The sequence below is a fragment of the Xiphophorus hellerii genome, chromosome 16 (assembly GCF_003331165.1).
Source record: "Xiphophorus hellerii strain 12219 chromosome 16, Xiphophorus_hellerii-4.1, whole genome shotgun sequence".
NCBI lineage: Eukaryota > Metazoa > Chordata > Actinopteri > Cyprinodontiformes > Poeciliidae > Xiphophorus > Xiphophorus hellerii.
In genome coordinates this window covers 13,532,413-13,540,297 of record NC_045687.1, presented here as the reverse complement: position 1 = coordinate 13,540,297, position 7,885 = coordinate 13,532,413, and positions in this window count along the sequence as shown.

Below are 7,885 nucleotides of genomic sequence, written 5' to 3'. Positions count from 1 at the left end.
TATTATACATTTCCTCCAAGACTAATAAGGAAGAGGTTTTTATTTGCCAAAGGTCAAAGTTGAAAAACAGTTTGGACTAGAATTCAATAGTTATTTAATTTAGTTTCTTAGTTAAAAACATCAAAATGAGCAGCTATGGTTTAATATGGCAGCAGTGGTAATGGGCAGCATAATGGGAACTTTAACTATTCGAGCTAAAGTGGTGAAATAACTGCAGAGTCCACAGCTGCAGTTCAAAGCCTATCAGTGTTTGAATCTTAACAAGAAGGGGGGATGGGGGGAAGAGACCCCTGTGCATAGGGAGAGAGGGCAGAGCCAGGCTTAGATCTTCAACCTCTGCACACACAAACACGCATAAATTCACATTCACAGACATCAAAAACACAAACATTAAAGGGCACGCAGACAATCACATCAAGACACACAGAGAGGAGAGCCACAAGAGTGCCTGCACACAAACATTCAAAAAGCAAACAAGCTCATGTGCAGACATCAAGAAACCACCAAACACACACACACACACACGCCCGCACGCACACACAGAGGCACGGCGTGAGTCCTGTGTCCCCGGCTGGCCAGCTGTGGGAGGTCACACAGACGTGACAGTTCTGCTATCAGGCCAGCATTAAGGCCTGCCGCTTTAAACACAGCCTTTTGAAGTCACACCAAAGTCAGACACTAGGATCTCTCATCTCCCATCTCCCTTTTAACACCGCAGTGCCGACATTTCATTCTGCCCTCCTTTTCATGCTGCCAGCTTTGAATTCTGCCTTTTAAAAGACTAATTTTAACTTCTTCAAGGTTGGAAAAAACAGGCAGAGGCACACTGTTAAGATTCTTCTTCTTTTTTTTTTTCTTCAGATGAGTAACGAGCAATCAAAGGTAGTCAAGGTTCACCAAAGTAACGCCGAGTCTGTGATGCTGGATGTCAGGAGGCTGATAAATGGAGTGTCGTGTTCCTCTAGCTTTGATCTGCAGCTTATTCTGATGTTTGAATTGTTGAACGAAATGATTGAGGTGCACCTTGATTTGTTCGTTCAGCTTCTCGCTGGCTAAAATATGAGGAGAATAAAAATCTAATCTTGCATGCAGCTACAGGTACAAGCATCAAAATTCCTGTCAACATGGAGATTTTCTTCTACTTCATTTACAAGTCTGCATCTTTTTGGACGTTTTCTATAAATAGATATTTTTGAAACCTTGTTTTGGTGTGTTCATGTCCTTTGCACTCACTCACCCTCTGTTCCTATATCTGTTGACTATGCAGCGTTTCCCCTTTGTTACCATTCCTGGCACGGTTCTCTTTAAACTCGGGTTGTGTGTTGAAAAAGTTAGGACGTAAAATAAATCCTAAAATTATTTCAAAGAAAAAAAAAAGAACATGCTAAATTTAGCCAAATCGCAAATTATTAGTTCACGTTCATTTGTAATCAAATTTTAATCTTGGCATGCAAAATTTGCTCAAAATTTATAATTCAATCAAGGTTCAAATATAAAAATGGATGGATGGATTTTTTTTTATCCATTGAAAATATTTTTCACCAAATTTTCTATGAACAGAAACTTTTCCCAGGGACTGTGATGCCAAACATTTGGTAGTCTTGTTTCTAGTTTTATTTCTAACTTTTTTTGTTTGCGAACTTCTGTTCAGTCAGTTTAATAATCCAGAAGAGCAGTCCAGACCCTCCTTAACCAACCAGCTGACGTTACAGCTGCAAACTAACTTAATTAGAAACGCTGTTTTCCGATTTGCTGCTGAAATATAAAAAATTACAGGTAAATGTTCCAAGACAAGACAAAACCATGCAGCTTTTTCAGCAGGGGACATCCACTACAATCATATAATATGTTGGACTTGAATATCTTGCATCAAAAAATAGGATCTGAGTTTCATTTTGGAGCATTTCAACATAACTCAAAGCTAAGTGATGACGTGCCAAGATTGGGGTGCTAAGAAACAGCTTTTTTGGGGGGTTTTGGACCAGGCAACTTTTTATGAGGTGTAGTTACTAAACGCTCACACTCCTCACAGCCCCGTCCTCTGTAGCTGACCCAGCCTTATTTTTCTGTTTACTCCGCTCAGTGTTTCGTAGTTGAGCAGATCAAACGCGGTGCTAAGCTGCGGGTTTGTTTACTCCGGCTCTGATCCACACCCAGCCACAGACACACACACAGGCACTACAGCTCATTTTCCACATTTGGAGATTTTCTTTTTCATCTGGATCACAGATTTCTCCTCTCTCTTCCCTCTTAATCAGTCTGACATTAGGTCACTCCTCCTGGCCTGTTTGCCTTGAAAAACATTTTATCCAAAAGATTTTCTTAGGATTTTTTTGTAAATTAATTTCATTCCTTTTCTTCTGCATCTGTTCACTATTAGGTGTACTCCTGATGACTTATTTTCAATGCAATTCTCACATGTTGCATCAGATTCTCTCTAAATCTCTGTTTTGCAACATATTTACGACCCCCTGGAAGTGTCACGCAGAGAAATCTTCAGCCGTTCACACTTTTTCTTTTTTTTTTACAAGAGGAATCCAGATAGGCACGTAATTACAGTTCATGTTTTGTAACCATCAATGTCCAGTGGGTAGTGGTGTCACAGTACAAACATTTGAGTGAAAAATATCCGGTACAGCAGTAACAGTTCAGTGTGCGAATGTACCAAACAAATGCAGCGCTCTTTTATGTGCGACACAAGCAGAATCATGCATTTGTGTGGCAGCTTTAAATCAGGGGATCAAAACAGAGGAGACTCCATTAAACTCTGCAATTTGGGTACATTAAGGTTTTCCATGCAGCTACAGCAGGGAACTAAAGGTGGACCAAACCAAAACATCATATCAACATCTGCGTCTTTCAGCATCAACAAGGTATATGTACTGTAGCTCCCTCTGCACTCGACTAGAATTAATCAGCACCAAGCAACATCACCCTAAACATAAACATCAATGGTGCTGGAGAAAAAAAAAAAAAAAATCTGCTGAAGTCCAAATCCAGCTGCATGCAGCATCTGCTGGTTCAAAACGCTGCACGGTTTAAGAGATGAAGAAATACTCTGGTACTGTCATGACAAACCCCGCTGACCAGAAGGGATTTCCCAACAACTGCACTTCTGTGGTGCATTCCAGTACATCATGTACACTGAAGTGTCTAACTATAAAAAAACACCAAAGTGATTTCAACCTTTATTGTTGTCAAATGTCTGCAAAGTTTTACTAAAAAGAAAAAAAAATAAACATTTTCAAGTCATATTTTCCATCCATCATAAAGAATGGAAGCTCCAAAGGATAGAAAACAGTAACTTTGAACAAAACTCTGAAGAATCAACATGACCAACACCTGCTGAAGTTTTGCTCTCTATTGACGAAGCCTGGATAATTGATTACCAAGCCTCTGTAGAAAGTACACTTTGCTTTTATGTATCTTTTTTGCTTCATCCGACTTTATTTTTATACAAAAAAACTTCCTCCCATCATAGCCAAAACTGCCAGCATAATGTATAAATCTGGATTATCTTGTAACTTCTCCATTTTGTAAACCATCACTATCTAAAAACCTGAAACACATTTTTTACATTTTATTCTTGATTGTGCTGAAGTTGTTGTTTATATGATTCACTGCACATATTGTGAATTCATAGTGCCCAGAGGAATCATGTTAATATGCACACAGCTGCAACCAACATGAAACCTGATCTTGGATATACATATAGACAAGAGATAAAGTAAAGACGTGAAAGAAAAAAAACCCTGTACTTCCGACAGTTTAGTTCCTGCAGAAGAGCGCGCAGCTAATGTGTGTTTATCTGTTTCTGGTTCACATCGAGGGAGCATTGAGGGCATCCATATAGTTTAATAATCATCGGGGTGTTTAGGTTGCGAATGCAAGTCAGAGCAAAGAGAAACCAGACCCACCATCGCTGCACGCTGAGCCCCAAACAAGAACCACATGTCCCCCCCGTTTGGGCTTTTTCTCTCTCTCTACCCATATTATTCACAAACCCTTCACCCTGGGAAAAAAACATGGAAGCTCAGAGATTGAAAAACACATGTGGTTAACCATAAAACTTCACATGCACTCTATATACCCCAACACCCAAACCCTCCCACCCCCGCCCCATATTTGCTCCAACGCACAAACATCGAGAAGAGAAGTCATACTTAAGAGGAGACACTGAAACAATGGGACAAGAGGAAGGAACATCAGGCAGCAATCTAAGCCGTTTGAGGCCAGGAGTAAAAACAAAGATCATGGGGGGTCTGTGGAAGGGCAGTGGCGGCGGTAAGAAAGAAGGTGACTGCAGGCTCCCAGAACAATGCCAGCCCATCCTGTGGCTGAGAGGGGCTGCCCCAGGCACAAAGCAAAATTTAAGCCAAGAGTAAACGACAAAGTAAGACAATGACGTGCCCTCGATTTTTTACTAAAGATGTTTTTCCTTCAGTTGCGTGTAAGGGGTGCACGCATAGTTCCCCAGCAAACATCACACTTCCTAACTAATTCTCTTCCTATATCTGGGAAGATTAAGATGTTTAGGTGAGGATTTCTGCAGGCACAGACAGATCAGTCCAAAAATATCAATACCACATCGATATCATTGTCAGATTGATACTTTAGTTTCAAATTTCATCTTGAAATTTTAGTTTATTTTTGTAATGTCCTCTCAACTCTACCTTAAAAAGGCTTTGCTTCGATTTGCCCTCAAATGATACGTTTTTTGCACTTTGTTTATCTAGAAAGTAATGCACACAAATTTGTTACATCTCTCTATAATTTCGATTAAGATCTTAATATGTTATGAAAGTATTTTGTAGATTCTTACAAAACTTCATCCAAATCCTGTCATAGGTTTTTACAAAAATAATTCCACCACAAAGTCACCAAAAAGTCAGAGGTTTGATGATATATAAAGTAGCGGTGGGGCTTGATTAAAAATTTTAATTGAGTTAATTGCAGGGTCTATAATGATCATTATTAATGAACTAATAGCAATTTTAAAAAACTGTGTACTGGCAAAATAAGCAATTTTTTTAAATTCAAAACCCCTTTGTGCTTTTAATTTATTTAATAAACAGAGATAATATACATATATTAATTGTTTTACTATTGTGTTATGACATTTAGGTTTTTCGACTTTAAAATTATGTTTTCGCTACATTTCTGCTTTATTGTATTTTTACACACTTAACCCGATAGGAAATGTTTTACACGGTCTATTTTCAGCACGAGTTTCACACAGGACGATCATTGTTGGCGCACAGCCTCTAACCTCCATTTCCTGTGTAAATAATCTTTGGCTTCCGTGTGAATAACCTCCCAAAGCGAGTGTGAGAACGGTTTAAAAGTTCATAAAGTCTCTTTCTCTGAACTACTATGGCCTTTTTTTTCTGTTTTGCAGTTGTTTCAAGACAGTCGAAGCCTGATTTGATCTCGTCTTCTCTGGGATTAGCCGTTAGCTTCAGCCTCAGGGAAAGGCTAATCTGGATTTTTGCTAAATAACGATGCCAAGGGAGTTATATACTGCAGGTACATGCTAAAGAGCTCAGCTACCAAACCAAGAAAAGTTAAATCCAGCAACCTCCAATACCTCGCCTCCTCTTCCTCTCGCAAACGGCAAGAAATAAGACAGAATTTAAGAAAAATCGACTCATTACAGACTTACCTTGCATCTCCACTGACTTTCCTCTCCTCTGCTGCAGAACAATCCCAAGAGTGACAACTGTGTGGACCCTGCAAAACTCCCACCACCGTGAATAAAGACTATTTAAAGTACTATCTTTAAATTTGTGGAACCTCTTTTCTGTTTGGTAAGCAAAAAACAATTTTTAAACTCTAATTCCTTTTTAAATTTTGTTCTAATAAACCAAATATTATGTAACTGGACGCATTGTCAACCGACACTTGCAGCTTTTTAATGTAGCCTCATCTTAAACATCGGAACTATCCCTTTAAAATCACAGCTGCACCAGCATGAAGACGATTAGATTTCTGACCCTGAAACCTTCATTGTGTTCATTTCTCAAAGTGACAGAAAGATAGAAATCTCCACGGAGGTTTGTGATTGTGAATTAAAGTATGAGGCTTTTATCTGACAGAAGCTCTTTGAGGAAAAACTAATTATCTGGAAGGTTAATTTACAGATTTTGTCACATGTCTCAGTAATATCTGACCAGCTGTTTGTCTGCTCTAAATATTACTGATTCAACGCTTGGATCTGAGCTAGATGACTTTTACAGCCTCTTGAAAAGTGAACTTTTTAATATTTGGTCACCAGCATCTGTGGATTTTAAAGTGAAGTTGATAGAGAACCAATCTGGTCTTTTTTTTTTTTTTGAGTCCCTATACTACAGCTGTCTTATTCTAGGAGCAGGTCTCTTTATGCCCCTGCCAGCTTCGCACATCTATGACTGAAGTTTTTGTCTATTCATCTACGCAAAGCAGCTCCAACTCTTCCTTGTTACAACTCCTCAATTTGATTTTGGTTTGGACTTTGAGCCGTTGTCGCTGCGGCTGCAGCCTCCCACAGCTTTTCTTCCAGGATTGTCCTGTATTTAGCTCCATCCATCAACTCAGACCAAATTTTCTTTGGCTACAGAAGAAAAGCATCCCCTTAGCATGATGGTGCCAGCACCATGTTTCAATGTGAGGGTCGAGTGTCCGGGGTGATTTAGAGAGTTTGTTTTTTTGTTGTTTTTTTTTCCCAACAAATACCACTTTGGGCAAAAAGTTACATTTTCTACTCATTTCTTTTCCACATTTGCTGTGTGTGTGTGCTATTTGTTCACTAATGTTTAGATGTTATCCAATTACACATAGGAGAACTGTTTTAATAATCAGGTAACCCCTGCAGGTGTTAGATTTTATTTAGGTGTACTAGATAAAGGTGGCTGATTTGAAGTTGTAAAGACATGAAAATATTACTTTTTCCTTCCACTTTGGGTGAAAAATCCCAATAAAAGACATTGACCCTACAGATGTAACACGACGCTTCCTATCGGTCTGTAAAAACCTCCAGCTCTAATGTACAGCAGATTTTATATATATATATATATATATATATGTTCTGGTTTATCTGCGAATGTTTAACCTTGGAGTTTGCCGTCGATTAGAGTGCGGTATCGAACTGAAATCACGTAACCCGGTCATATGGCGCTGCTGGAACCAGCTTCGTCAGTGGCGCCTGACCAGGATCCAGTCGAGGCCCCCTGGTTGACCACAGTCCTGCGGCTGTCTGGGTCGGTGCCTCGTGTGGAACAACTTGCACTGTCGGTCCAGGTTCTAAATGAAGGGCTGCGGGACCCAAAATTGGGGGTCTCGCTTTCTCATATCCATCCATAGTGGGATGGCTGAAGTGCATTTAAATGAACCTGAGGTTTGTGGTGGCAGACAGTGAGCAGATTTTTCCCAGGGTCTCTGTACTCAGCTGTTCTTTGACTTATTTAGAATTTTTCTGTTTTGTGTTTTTTTTTGCAAGGTTTCACAACATTTGCCCCAAATCTTAACAAATGTGGGAAATGAAAAGCACATGGATATGAACAAGGTCCATTCAGCCCTCCACTTTTGTTTTATGCTTCGTTTTTCATTTCCTTTATCTGGGTTGATTTGGGAAGAGGGGCAGGCGGCGGGGTGGGGGGGCTTTGGATAAGATCAGAAGAAGTTGATTTACGAGTTTGGATCGCAGATGTCCAGGAAACCTGTGAATATTTAGACACACTGCGTCCATGCCAATACTGATAAGTCTGACTGTGGCGTAACGGTTGAAAGGATCTGGATCATTCAGCCTACAGAAATAATCTGGTAAAGTTCATGATCAAACCTTTAAGTGCCCTTAAATCTTCATACCTCTCTATCTGTCTATCTGTCTATCTATCTATCTATCTATCTA